This window comes from Nomascus leucogenys, unplaced genomic scaffold, assembly GCF_006542625.1.
Source record: "Nomascus leucogenys isolate Asia unplaced genomic scaffold, Asia_NLE_v1 Super-Scaffold_241, whole genome shotgun sequence".
Taxonomy (NCBI): Eukaryota; Metazoa; Chordata; class Mammalia; order Primates; family Hylobatidae; genus Nomascus; species Nomascus leucogenys.
The window spans coordinates 2386915-2402136 of record NW_022095767.1 but is presented as its reverse complement, the minus strand read 5'-3'; the positions used below and the strand labels follow the sequence as shown (position 1 = coordinate 2402136).

Genomic DNA, 15222 nt, shown 5'->3' with positions numbered 1-15222 from the left:
AACATGTGATGTTTGGTTTTCCATTCCTGATTTACTTCACTTAGGATAAGAGTGAGGCTGAGTAATTTATAAAGTGCTGGGATTAGAGGCATGAGCCATGGTGCCTGGCCAATGTCTGGCATCTTTTCTTTGGTGTAACATTTTGAGATTCATCCACGGTTTTGCATTTATCAATAGCGTATTTCTTTTATGTTGTTCAGTAGCATTCCACTGTGTGGAGAGGCAACATTTAGTTTCACCATTGTAGCTGTTGAGAGACATTTGGGTTGTTTTCAACTTTTGGCTATTATGCATAAACCTGCATAAACCTGTTACACACAATTGTGTAGGAGTCTTTTATGCAGACCAATGCCTTCATATCTCTTGAGGGTATATCCTGGAGCAGAATGGATGAGTTGTGTAGTAGAAGTGTGTATAAGGAATGGCCAGGCCGGGCGCGATGGCTCATGCCTGTAATCCTAGCACTTTGGGAGGCTGAGGCGGGTGGATCACTTGAGGTCAGGAGTTCGAGACAAGCCTGGCCAACGTGGTGAAACCCCGTCTCTACTCAAAACACAAAAATTAGCTGGGTGTGGTCGTGGGCACCTATAATCCCAGCTATGGTGGGAGAATTGCTTGAACACAGCAGGTGGAGGTTGCAGTGAGCTGAGATCGCACCACTGCACTCTAGCCTGGGCAACAGAGCAAGACTCTGTCTTAAAAAAAAAAAAAAAAAGGAAAGGCCAGATTGTTTTCCTAAGTGGTTGGAGTCTGTTATATTTCCACCAGCAATGTATGAGAGTTCTAATTGCTCCACAACCTCAGCAGCACTTAATATTTATTGTCAATCTTTATTATTATTATTGTTGTTATTTTTAGAGACAGGATCTCACTCTGTTGCCCAGGCTGGAGTTCACTGCAGCCCTGAACTCCTGGGCTCAACTAATCCTCCCACCTCGGCCTCCTGAGTAGCTTGGATTACAAGCACACACCAGCACACTCCAGCTAATTTTATTTTTGTAGAGATGGGGGTCTCACTACCTTGCCCAGGCTGGTCTTCAACCCCTGGGATCTCAAGGAATCCTCCCTCTTCATCCTTCCAAAGTGTTGGGATTACAGGCGAGAGCTGCAGGGCCTAGCCCCTTGCACTTTCTTAACAGTATCTTTGAAAAGCAGCTGATTTTTCACAGGGTGTTGTAATTAATTTAATTAGTTCCACATTGTGGCTCTGAAAATCTTCCGTAAGCTCTAGCGCCAGACACATGGACATTTGCAGAATCTTATTTTCTAGAGTCCTGGAAATTTTCTTTCCTGTGAGAGAGTTGAGAGCAGTAATTTTAGGATGGTTATTCATCTTCAAACACAAGGAGTAAGAATGTAGGGAGTTCGTGACTGTGTTTGGAGAGGGGAGAGCATAGCAGTGGTCTAATGATCTTCTCGGGGTTCTCAAAGGGTGGACGAGCTGCAGGTTGAAACTTGCCTTGCTTTTAGACTGTTGACTGAGTTTATAGTTAAGCAAATAAGTGCCAAAGGAGAAGTCAGGGCTGACTGATTCCAAGTGATGATTGAATACTGGCCCTCACAACCATCTGTGAAAAGTCTATTTCCAGAAATATTTTATTATTATTATTATTATTATTATTATTATTATTATTATTATTTTGAGACAGAGTCTTTCTCTGTTGCCCAGGCTGGAGTGCAGTGATGCAATCTCAGCTCACTGCAAGCTCCGCCTCCCGGGTTCACGCCATTCTCCTGCCTCAGCCTCCCCAGTAGCTGGGACTACAGGCACCCCCCACCACGCCTGGCTAATTTTTTCTATTTTTCGTAGAGATGGGGTTTCACCCTGTTAGTCAGGATGGTGTCGATCTCCTGACCTCGTGATCCACCTGACTCGGCCTCCCAAAGTGTTGGGATTACAGGCGTGAGCCACCGCGCCCGGCCCAGAAATATTTTTAAGAAGGGATTTTTGAAAAACCCTTGTTTTCATGATGGGAGGATATGAAAAGCAGTGTTTTGAAATCTCCTCCTTAGATCCTGATACTCAGAACTGTCGATTCTCCCATTTTCATTTTCTCCTGGATAGATTGTACACTTGTGCCTTGGTATCCTCAATGATTCCAAAACCTCCCTGGGGATCCAGTCCCTGATACAAAATGGCATACTGTTTGTACATAACCTACATACATCCTCCTGTATACTTTAATAAATCATCTTGGTCTGGCAGTGTGGCTCACACTTGTAATCCCAGCACATTGGGAAGCGGAGGTGGGAGGATTACTTGAGCCCAGGAGTTCAAGACCAGCCTGGGCAACATGGCGAGACCCCCGTCTCTACAAAAAATTTAAAAATTAGTTGGGTGTAGTGGCATGTGCCTGTAGTCCCAGCTACTCAGGAGGCTGAGGCAGGAAGATTGCTTGAGCCAGGGAATTCCAGGCTGCAGTGAGTTATGATAGCACCACTGCACTCCAGCCTGGGTAACAAAGCAAGACCCCGTTTCCATTTAAAATAATAGGGGCCAGATGCAGTGACTCATGCCTATAATCCCAGCACTTTGGGAGCCTGAAGTGGGCGGATCATCAGTTGAGGTCAGGAGTTTGAGACCAACCTGCCCAACACAGTGAAACCCCATCTCTACTAAAAATAAAAAAAAAATAGCTGGACACCATACCTCACCTGTGGTCCCAGCTACTAGGGAGGCTGAGGCAGGAGAATCGCTTGAACCTGGGAGGTGGAGGTTGCAGTGAGCCGAGATCGCGCCACTGCACCACTCCAGCCTGGGCGACAGAATGTGACTTCGTCTCAAAAAAAAAAAAAAAGTTTCCGTCAATAGAGTTGTGTCCACCAATAACAGATTATCAAAAGTAAAGATTAAACACCAAACAAGTTGGCAACCACATTCATGGAAGCACTTTTTAGTGCTGATTAAGCACTCAGATAAATTTGAACCTTGATGACAACCCAGAAACAGGTTGTGTATCCATTTTGAGCCTTTGTTTTCTCACCTGCAAAAGGTAAAATAATAATCCAAGCTTCGTCATGGAGTTACTGTAAGGCTTAACCGAGAGACGGCACGTACAACAGTTAGCATGTAGTAAGCACTCATTTAGAGCCAGAAAATTATAGCTCAGCTTAAGGAAGAAGAAAGCAGTTGAACTTAAACCATATTAAAAATAAATAGTTGTCCATATTTGTTTTGTTAGGAATAAAACATAACACATACACACACATTTATACCCTGTAGCTTTGTATTACTAGAGAACTTTGTTTTGAGCCAGAATAAATAGATCTTTCAATAGTTGGGAGAGGCCAGGGGCTGTGGCTGTAATCCCAGCACTTTGGGAGGGTGAGGCAGGGAGTTAGCTTGAGCCTAGCAGTTCGAGCCCAGCCTGGGCGATATAGTGAGACCCCTGTCTCTACAAAATAATAATAATTAACAAATTATCGGTGGCGTGTGTGCCCCTGCAGTCCCAGCTACTCAGGAGGCTGCAGTGGGAGGATTGCTTGAGCCTAGGAGGTTGAGGCTGCAGTGAGCCAAGATCGTGCCACTACACTCCAGCCTGGGCAACAGAGGGAGACCCCCACCTCTTAGAAAAAACAGAAGACGGCCGGGCACGGTGGCTCAGACCTGCAATCCCAGCACTTTGGGAGGCCGAGGCGGGTAGATCACGAGGTCAGGAGATCGAAACCATCTTGGCGAACACAGTGAAACCCTGTCTCTACTAAAAATACAAAAAAATTAGCCGGGCACGGTGGCGGGTGCCTGTAGTCCCAGCTACTCAGGAGGCTGAGGCAGGAGAATGGCGTAAACCCAGGGGACGGAGATTGCAGTGAGTGGAGATCGTGCCACTGCACTCCAGCCTGGGCAACAGAGTGAGACTCCATCTCAAAAAAAAAAAAAAAAAAAAAGATTAAAAAAAAAAGACGTTTAGCTTTCCTGGGTGACCCAGTGTTGCAGGGATTGGCCATCCTCGGTGTAAGGCATAGGATGTGTGGGGTAGCAGGACAGCAGAGTGGGCAGTGTGTGGGGTTTCTTTCATTGACAGTGTGGTTCCCAGCACTCAGGGTCAGGGCTTGCTTGTAGAAGTTTCTGAAAAGTTGCAGTCATATTTCATTTCTTTCTCCCCCTACCTAGCACATGCCAGGACACATAGCGTAGTACTATGGTTTGGAACCAGGCTTTACCCGTTAGTAGCCGTGGGGCCCTGGGCAAGTTCACTGGAGTTCTCCGGGATCTGTTTCCTCTTTTGTAAAACGGGAACCAAAATGTATCACAGGCCAGGCGTGGTGGCTCATGCCTGTAATCCCAGCACTTTGGGAGGCCGAGGTGGGTGGATCACCTGAGGTCAGGAGTTCAAGACCAGCCTGGCCAACATGGTGAAACCCCGTCTCTACTAAAAATACAAAAATTAGCCAGGCCTGGTGGCTGGTGCCTGTAATCCCAGCTACTCAGGAGGCTGAGGCAGGAGAATCACTTGAACCCAGGAAGCGGAGGTTGCAGTGAGCCGAGATGGCGCCACCGCACTTTAGCCTGGGCGACAGAGGGAGAGTGTCTCAAAAAATCAACACCAAAACCAAACCCAAAATGTATCATAAGCTTGCTGTGAGGATCAGAGAAGAGGATATGGGAATGATAAGCATGGTAGTTACAATGTTGCTAGTATTGTAGTTATATTGCAGCTGTACATTGTGACCTATTGTAGCTACTGTTATTCCTTTGGTGATATTTAACAAGTTACATTGTTGCTAGTATTGTAGTTATACTGCAGTTATACATTGTGATCCTACTGTAGCTGCTGTTATTTCTTTGATTAAGTTTAGCAACTGAAATTTTTTGTTTTTTGAGACGGAGTCTTGCACTGTTGCCCAAGCTGGAATGCAGTGGCGCTATCTCCGTGCCTGCCACCACACCCTGCTGACTTTTTGTACTTTTAGTAGAGACGGGCTTTCATCATGTTAGCCAGGATGGTCTCCGTCTCCTGACCTCGTGATCCGCCCGCCTCGGCCTCCCAAAGTGCTGGGATTACAGGTGTGAGCCACTGTGCCCTGCTAACAACTGAAATATTTAACATACAATAAAATGCACATGGCCGGGGCGCAGTGGCTCACGCCTGTAATCCCAGCACTTTGAGAGGCTGAGGCAGGCGGATCACTTGAGGTTGGGAATTTGAGACCAGCCTGGCCAACTACTAAAAATACAAAAATTAGCCGGACGTGATGGTGCATTCCTGTAATCCCAGCTACTCAGGAGGCTGAGGCAGGAGAATTGCTTAAACCCAGGAGGTGGAGGTTGCAGTGAGCCACGATCAGGCCATTGTACTTTAGCTGGGGTGACAGAAGGAGACTCTGTCTCAAAATAAAGTAAAATAAAATGCACAGATCTGAAGCATTGAGTTCAATAAATTTTGACAAAAATTATATGTACTTGTGTAACCACCACTGAAAACAAAATGGAGGACATTGCGTCATCCCAGCCCTGTACAATGAATTCCCAGTACCCCCTGGGAATGAGGTGTTACAGTGATTACTATCACCATTGTTGATTATTATTGTTTAGTTTGGTTTTATTGAAGAAGAGAGTAGAGAAAGAAATAGTTAGCTTCATGCAAAAAGTAGGGCATATGAGAGCCTGAGATATGGCTTAAGAAGAATATTGTTTGAAAAGTTTGGCTGAGTGTGGTGGCTCATGCCTGTAATCCCAGCACTTCGGGAGGCTGAGGTGGGAGAATTGCTTGAGCTCAGGAGTTCGAGAATAGCCTGGGCAACATAGTGAGACTCTGTCTCTATAATTAAAAAAAGAGAGAGAGAGAGAGAAAAGTTTAAGGGATGTTGGCAGGTTGTCCTAGATGGGGTTTACTTCCGGGAGCAGTTAGGATTCAAAGAGCAAAAATTTGAGGGTAAAAGGATGCATGGCAGGTTGTTGTTGGTGGGTATATAGCCCCAACATCCAGTGACTTTAAAGTCTATCAAGACAGCACAGGGCCCGGTGCCGTGGCTCATGTCTGTAATCCCAACACGATGGGAGGCCAAGGCGGGCAGATAACTTGTGGTCAGCAGTTTGAGACCAGCCTGATCAACATGGTGAAACCCTGTCTCTACTAAAAATACAAAAATCAGCAGGGCATGGTGTCGGGGACCTGTAACCCCAGATACTCAGGAGGCTAAGGCAGGAGAATCACTTGAACCTGGGAGGTAGAGGTTGCAGAGAGCAGAGATCGCAAGAGAGAGATTTCATCTCAAAAAAAAAAACACAAAAAACAACAACAACAAAAGACAACACAAAGTGTTTGAATGAAAACAGTATTTGCAGATGCAAATTCAGGATCCGAACCTAATTTTTCCCCCCCTCTTTGCTGAGCTGCCAGAATGTTCCAGGGAGATCCCTCCTTTCCAGTTTCCTCCGTGGCACACAGGCTGTGCCGAGTAAGTGGGCAATTGTGAGTTTCTGGAATCAGTGAGCTGGTGTGGCTCCTGGCTCCTGGCTCCTGGCTCTGGCCAAGGGAGTTGGCTTCCCTGTGTCCGTGCCAGGAGGGGAGGCTGGAGGCTTTTAAAGGCCGCAGCTCCACTGTAGACACGTGCCTCCTTGGCACTGGCTTTGTTGAAAACGCTGTCCCTAGATAGTCTCTCTTCTGCACAGACCTCCGAGGTTTTTCCGCACTGCGAAGGGCCTTGCTGCAGGAGGAAGAGTCTGACCTAATCTCTCCTAGAGGAGGCCTTGAGCTAATTTTTTTTTTTTTTTTTTTTTTTTTTTGAGACGGAGTCTCACTCTGTCACCCACGCTGGAGTGCAGTGGTGCAATCTCGGTCCACTGCAATCTCCGCCTCTTGGGTTCAAGCGATTCTCCCTGCCTCAGCCTACCAGGTAGCTGGGATTGCAGATGCCCACCACTACACCCGGCTAATTTTTGTATTTTTAGTAGAGATGGGGTTTCGCCATGTTGGCCAGGCTGGTCTCGAACTCCTGACCTCAGGTGATCCATCTGCCTTGGCCTCCCAAAGTGCTGGGATGACAGGCGTGAACCGCCTCACCTGGCTGAGGCAATATTTCTGAAAGGTGGAGTACCATGCTGTGAGCTAGACACTTGGTGTCGTTTATCCTGTCATTGCCTCAGTGACCTTACCAGGTGGACACTGTTAGGATTCCTAATTTGCGGAGGGAGAAGTTGAGGCTGACAGAAAGGTCAGCACTGTGCTCAAAGTGATCCAGCTGCTACCAAGATGAACTGCAGCCTTTGCTCTGAGCTCACAGCCTGACCTCAGTCTAGAGCTGGGAATCTTTCTCTCCCTCATTGCTACACCTGATCAATTACTGAGTCCCATCCCTTTAACTCCTTATGTGGCCTTCAAATCCATCTTCCCTACCTAAGCTGCCCATTCATTGACTTGTGCCTTCTGTCCATCTGCTAAGAGCCAGGTGCTGTGCTAGGCTCTGAGAATGTGGCCGAGAACAATATGGATAAACGTTCTGAGCCGGGTATGGTGACTCATGTCTGTAAATTCAGTGTTTTGGGAGGTTGAGACAGAAGACTTCCTTGAAGCCAGGAGTTTGAGGCCGGCCTGGACAACATAGCAAGACCCCACCTTGACAAAAACAAAAACAAAAAAAGAAAAAGCAAAATTAGCTGAGCATGATGGCACTGACTTGTAGTTCCAGCTACTTGGGAGGCTGAGGTGGGAGCATCACTTGACTTCAGGAGTTCGAGGCTGCAGTGAGCCATGATTGTGCCACTGCACTCCAGCCTGGGCAATGGAGCAAGACCTTGTCTCAAAAACAAACAAACAAACAAACAAACAAACAACAAAGAAAGACTGTAAATTTATCCTCCAGAGTAATTCTTCTTTTTCATTTTTCAAAAGCATCCTTGCTTTGTTTATGCTTCCAAAAGTTTAAAAACTGTAGCCAAGTTCCAAGAAAGAAAAAGGGAAACACAGGAAAAGGAAAACACAGACCCAGAGGCCCTTTATGGGTTTGATTGTACGTAAAGTTCATAAATTGATGGAGAGAAGGAGCACCTTGACAGTATTTACTTGTACTCTCCTATGTCATGGATTTCCTCTCCACGTTCCCAAGGGTTCTTTCCTATTCTTAGAAATGTTTTGTGATTTTGCTTCAGACACAGTTTGTCTACTTCTTGTAAGCATTGTTCTTATATTGCTGGCTTTATATCTATGACTGCCTTGCTCATCTGCCCATCCATCTATCTATCCATCCATCCATCCATCCCTCCATCCACTTGCTCATCTGCCCATCCATCCATCCATCCATCCATCCATCCATCCATCCATCCATTCATCCATTCATCCATCCATCCCTCCATCCACTTGCTCATCTGCCCATCCATCCATCCATCCATCCATCCATCCCTCCCTCCGTCCACTTGCTCATCTGCCCATGCATCCATCCATCCAGCCAGCCATCCATCCATCCATCCCTCCATCCACTTGCTCATCTGCCCATCCATCCATCCATCCATCCATCCATCCATCCATTCATCCAGTCCATTCACCACCCACCCATCTATTATCCATCCATCCATCCATCCATTCCTCCAACCATTCATCCACTCATCCATTCATCCATCCACTCACCCATCCATTCATCCACTCACCCATTCATCCATTCACTCACCCATCCATCCATCCACTCACCCATCCATCCATCATCCAATCACCCATCCATCCATACATCCACTCATCCATTCATCCATCCATCCACCCACCCAGACATCCATCCATCCATCCATCCATCCTTCTATCTGCTCTCCCAACAATCCACACACCTGTCCCTCCATCCCTTCCAACCACTCACCCACCAATCTTCTCATCCATCTATCCACCCATCCATACATCCACTTATTCATTCATCCATCCCTCCACCCACCCATTCATTCACCCATCCACGTATCCATTCATCTCTCCATCTATCCGTGTGTCTGTCATCTAATATAAGAGAGATGTTTTGAAGTATTAAAAGTGATTATTTTGTAGAATAGGAGACAGGGATTGTGTTTTCTTCACTCACTGCTACCTTATTAAATGCTTACTAGTTCTAAAAGCCCTGCAATTGATTCCCTTCAATTTTCCAACTCTATAATTGCAGCATCTGCAGATAATGACGACTTGTTGCCTTTTGCCAATAATTAGACCAGTTATTGCTCTTAACCTTGTTATGGCAGGAACTTCCAGAACAGTGTTCAGTGACGCAGCTGAATATGGTCAGCCCAGTCTCATTTCTGATTTGAGTGGAATGCCTCAATTGTTTTACTGCAGAGGATAATTATATAATTGTTAATACTCTTGACCTTCCTGTCTTTAGCCTCACTGAGTAAATGGGGTGTGATCATGAAATCTTGATTGTCTCATAGATGCAAGAGACATAAATGACATTTGTCTGTGTATAATGACAGCAGATTTATTTTGCTAAGCTGTTAAGCTGTTAAAAATAAGCCTTTAAGCCCCCGCCTCAATTTTCAAGCAGAGTGGAATGTTATTTTGTTGCTTCTGGCCAAGTGTCGATATTCATTTTAGGGCAGCTCTTCATGGAAAGTCTGGTGGACTATAGGTCTGGATACTTGCCGGCCCCTGTGTCATCACTAAAGTTGGGATGCGTTTCAGAACCACCCTGTACCACAGTGAACAGAGACAAATGGCCTTAGGGAGCAGGACCCATGGGGACCCTCTGGGGCTGTTTCTTGTGCCCTGAGAGAGGCCCTAGATTTGGGACAGTCTGATTTATTTCCCCCCGCTTTTTTTTTTTTCTGGGTGATGCTACCCTGGTTTCTGTGTTGAAATATGACCCTAGTGTGAAGGTCACAGTCTCAGACCATCTTGTTTCTGGTATGTTAAGAAACAGAAAAACACCTTTTAGGACACAGTGTTAACCATTGAGGATACAGATCAGTGTTCTGGAAAAACAAAAACAAAAACAAAACAATCTGTACCACGACTGTGGTTTTCATCAGGGTGGGCTGCCTTTCCGATCCATAACCCTGTGTGGCTTGATGGAGACCATGTTTTGTAACTTGCAAGGGCATCTGCAATAGCCGCTGGTCCTCTTGGTGAAAGGCGAGGACCCACATTAGGTCTAAGCTGGCTGGAGTCGATGCAAAACTCTCGCATGCTTTGGAAAAAGCACGTGATCTTTCGACGAGAATGCAAACGTTGACCGGGTGCAGTGGCTCATGCCTGTATTTGCAGCATTTGGGGAGACTGAGGCAAGCGGATCGCTTGAGTCCAGGAGTTTGAGACCAGCCTGGGCAGCTTGGTGAAACCCCATCTCTACAAAAAATACAAAAATTAGCCGGGTGTGGTAGTGCATGCCTGTAGTCCCAGCTACTTGAGAGGCTGAGTTGAGAGGATTGCTTGAGCTCAGGAGGTAGAGGCTGCAGTGAGCTGTGATCGCGCCACTGCACTCCAGCCTGGGCAACAGAGTCATACCCTGTCTTTAAAAAAAAAAAAAAGAATGCAAATGTTTGCTTGATTATTCAGCTGGTATTTAACACACAGTTCTTTGTTCCAGAAGGACTGTCCAGCAACAAATAGTGAATTTGTTAATTTTTCACACCAAACCTACTAAAAATAACCGGAAAAGGTATATGCTGGAAAACTCAGTGTTCTAGAAACATTCATGTTTGCCATCCCAAGAGCAAAAGTCATGGAATGCCTCATGCTTAGTGTTAAGAGGAAGGAATTCCACACAGCCTGTGGCTAGCTTTTCTTATTTCATTGGTATCCAAGACAAGATTTGAACTGTTTACTAAAGGAAATTAGCATCATAAGTCTCCTCTGGCATACGTTTCCAGCATCCAAATGGAGCTGCTGGGATCTTGCTGAAGAGTAGCAAAATTGGCAGGGCGAGTAGGGCATTGGTTTTTACATCAGCTTAAAGAATTTTTTTTATCAGCCATTTTTGCAATTTGGAAAACTGTTTGGAGTAGGGGTGTATGGAGATGAAATTGGGCTGTTTCTAGGACTCACCTCCTCCTTCAGGCATTTTTTTTTTTTTGGAAACAGGGTCTGGCTCTGTTGCCCAGGCTGGCATGCAGTGGCGTGATCATGGCTTACTGTAGCCTTGACTTCAAGCAATCCTCCCACTTCAGCTTCCCGAGTAGCTGGGACCACAGGTGTACACCATCGCGCCTGGCTAATTTTTATATTTTTTTCGTAGAGATGGGGTCTCACTATGTTGCCAGGGATGGTCTTGACCTCTCAGGCTCAAGCAACTCTTCTGCCTCGGCCTCCCAAATTGCTGGGATTACAGGCAGGAGCCACTGTAGTTGGTACTCAGAGTTTTTTTTTCTTTCCCTTGAGACGGAGTCTCTCTCTGTTGCCAGGCTGGAGTGCAGTGATGTGATCTTGGCTCACTGCAACCTCCACCTCCTAGGTTCAAGCCATTCTCCTGCCTCAGCCTCCTGAGTAGCTGGGACTACAGGCACATGCTACCACGCCCAGCTAATTTTTTTTTGTATTTTTAGTAGAGATGGGGTTTCACCATGTTGGCCAGGATGGTCTCGATCTCTTGACCTCGTGATCCTCCCACCTCGGCCTCCCAAAGTGCTGAGATTACAGGCGTGAGGCACCACGCCTGGCCGATCTTCAGACATTTTTAATTTTCCTTTTTTAGTGTTACACCAGCCATTTGAAAAATGAGACTTCCCCCAACCTTGTGTCAAACTCAGAGACGTCATCTTGGCTTTGATGTGGTGGAGGAAAGGGGCTTCTCATTCCGGGATGGGGTTTCTCCATCTGGGTCCTGCGGACACTGGGGCTGGATTGTTCTCTGGGGTGGGGCCGTCCTGGGCACTGAGGGTGCTGAGTAGCATCCCTGGCTTCCACCCACTCCATGCCAGGAGCGCCGCCCCTGAGGCACGGCAAACACAAATGTCTCCAGACACTGTCAGGTGTCTCCTGGTGGGCGGAATCGCCTCCATTCGAGGACCCCTGGACCAGGATGCTGGAATGGGGGTGAGGGGCACTCTGCAATTATTCTCTGCTCTTTTTTTGAGTGGGGGGAATGGAAACCAAGAGCCCATCGTCAGCCTTGTGGCTCTGTGGCTTGACACTGCGGTGCTACCAACAAAAACCACATCCCTAGACTTGGGGGACCAAGGAATCTGGGGGAATATGGTGATAGTCATTGAATGAGGGTGGGTTTATGTATTACTCAAGTGCTGGGCTGGGGAGTCAGGACATAGCCATAGAGAAGAAAACAGACAGGTCCTTCCCTCATGGAAGCCCCTCGTGAAACACCTAATTGGTGACATGGTACACCGGAGAATCACAGGGTGTCACTCAAGCATTTTGGCTTGGTGCTGGGGGGAGGGGTGGTGGGCCAGGCACTCAAGCACCCCGAAGCTGATCTGGAGAAAGTGTCGGGGAAGGGGAACATCAGCGTTTCTCCCTGAGGATCATCTTACACCCATGATAGCAACTGGCCCACAGTAACATTGATGGAGCGAGTGTCTTCTTGTGGCTCAGCCACTCAATAGCTGTGTGACCATGGGCAGGTTACTGAACCTCTCTGTGCCTCAGTCTTCTCCTCTGTAAAATGGTAACATCTAGGATTGTTGGGGGAAATAAATGGTTAATAATTGGAATAGTGCTGGGTGCATAGGAAACTCTAAGTGTTACATAGCATGTGGCCACAGCCTCCCCTCTCCCCTCCTCTCTCCTCTGTCCTCTTTGCTGCTGCCCTGCTGCCTTGATGGGATACTCCCCTCTCTGTCTCTGTCTGTCTGACTGTCTGTCTGTCTCTTTCTCTCATCCCCTTTTCTTTCCTCTGTTCCCCCACCCCCACCACTGATGCAGTTTGGACCAAGTTTTCTTCAGCCAGCTAATTTAGAGACAAGCAGAACCTGGATATTTATTGGGGGTTTGGGGGACTTCCTTACAGCCCTAGGTCTCTGTGAAAAGGGCCCTGGATTATCTCTGCAAAAGCCCACCTGCTATTGGTTAGCCAGGGCTGTCTCCACTTTCAGACACCAGCTTCATCCAAACACTCTTTGCTGTATTTATAACCACTGTGCATTTCCTCGGGACGCACATCTTATGGCTTCTTGGCCCCTTCGTCCAGGGTGCACTGCCTGGACCATCGCCCTCCAGCAGAGACAGTGTCTTTCTTTGTGTGTTCTCCTTCCTCTGGTCGAGATGTGGCTTGGTCACCTGGAGTGGGGCCGTCAGCAAGTCGCCTCGGCTTCGTGAAGGCTCGCTGTCCCCATGGCGGAAAGCTCGGCCACACACCCTGATGTCTCGACACCTTTGAGCTGCCCATGAATGGGTTTTCAGAGCTTCCCGTGTTTACTTCACTGCACGCCTCTGTTTGTGCTCTGGGGAAATTCTTGGCAGAGGAAAAGCCAAGTGGAAAACAGCCCTGCTTGGTGTCAGGGCTTGAGGTTGAGGGAGAAAGACTGAAACAGAGATTTGCATGAACTGGTTTGCGCATGTGACAAGACTTTGTCTTTAAAAAAAAAAAAAAATTGGCCTGGTGTGGTAGCTCACTCCTGTAATCCCAGCACTTTGGGAGGTTGAGGCAGGCAGAATACGAGGTCAAGAGATCAAGACCATCCTGGCCAACATGGTGAAACCCCATCTCTACTAAAAATATAAAAATTAGCTGGGTGTGGTGGTGTACGCCTGTAGTCCCAGCTACTGGAGGCTGAGGTGGGAGAATGGCTTGAACCTGGGAGGCAGAGGTTGCAGTGAGCTGAGATCGTGCCACTGCACTCCAGCCTGGGTGGCAGAGAGAGACTTGGTCTCAAAAAAAAAAAATTTTTTTTTTTGTTCCCGTCTATTCTGGTGGCTTAGAGGAGGGAAGATGGGAAATTTTGGGTTTAATAGAGTAACATCCATCAGGTTAAGGGCTTTGAAGCACCTGGGAACATCCATAAGTCACTATTGAGCACCAGCTGTATACAGTTATTGAGTATGTATTGTCTCCCAGGCACATGGTCCTTATAACAATCTTTTCACAGAGCTAGGATTTGAACCCACAGTCTCTCTGGCTTCAGAACCCTAGCTTTTCCTGCTATACTCTGCCTTACAGAGGAAGGGAACTTTGTACTAGGTTTTGAAGGGTGAATAGGAGTTCAATGAAGAAACAGCACATTCTGTGCTAAACTTGGCTTCCTGATCCTCCTAGAATTGGCCATAAGCCACTATCTGGAGGCCAAAATTGGGTCACTACGGTGACCAACTCATCACAGGGCCCTGGATTATCTCTGCAAAAGCTCACCTGCTATTGGTTAGCCAGGACCATCACAGTGCACCCAGGTAACCCTACGTTTCACCCCAAAGCAGAATTTTACACCAGAGCCTGGACACCGATTGAATTTTCTTTAACTCATTTCTGTCAATGGTTACCTCCAAAAATGCTCCCTTATGTCTTTATGCTGGGCTTCTTTCTCTAGATACTTCCATTTCTTGGTTTGGGTGAAAATCAGATGAGGTAATTAATGCTCGTGAGATGTAAAGTGTAGTGTATGGCACATGATAACCTCTTTAGTTTTAGCCAGTTGTTTTTTGTTTGTTTGTTTGTCTTTGAGACAGAGTCTCACTCTGTCACCCAGGCTGGAGTGCAGTGGCGCAGTCTCAGCTCACTGCAACCTCTGCTTCCCAGGTTCAAGCAATTCTCCTGCCTCAGCCTCCCGAGTAGCTGGGATTACAGGTGCACACCACCACACTGGGCTAATTTTTGTATTTTTAGTAGAGATGGCATTTTGCTATGCTGGCCAGGCTGGTCTCAAACTCCTGACCTCAGGTGATCCACCCTCCTTGGTCTCCCAAAGTGCTGGGATTACAGGCATGAGCCACAGCACCCAGCCAGTTTTAGCCAGTTTTTCATTGGCCTCCCTTTTTGCCTTTTTTGCAAGGGAGCTGGCCTCCCTGTCCCTGGAGTAAGCAGGCTTTCTTATACCTATAGCTTCCTTTAAGGAAGCGTAGTTACCTCCAGCTTGGCCCTCCCCAAGGACATAGCTGTTTCCTCCACCAAGAGCAAGGAGTGGACATAATCACTGCCAAATAGGGAAGCCAGGCTGGACATCATGGTTCATGCCTGTAATCCCAGTACTTTGGGAGGTCGAGGTGGGAGGATCACTTGAGGCCAGGAATTCAAGACCAACCTGGGCAATGTAGCAAGACCCTGTCTCTAAACAAATAAAAAAATTAGCCAGCTGTGGTGGCCCATGGCTGTAGTCCCAGCTACTCTGGAGGCTGAAGCAGGAGGATTGCTTGACCCCAGGAGTTTGAT

The 15222-nt window shown here is 47.1% G+C and overlaps 1 protein-coding gene and 1 pseudogene across 4 annotated transcripts in view; both read left to right on the top strand.

Annotated features, from left to right (window-relative positions):
• Positions 1-15222, top strand: part of INSR (insulin receptor) — a 175349-nt gene that overhangs the window by 51483 nt on the left and 108644 nt on the right. The gene's annotated exons all lie outside the window — the stretch shown is intronic.
• On the top strand, positions 12332-13250 carry LOC100596850 (annotated as a pseudogene).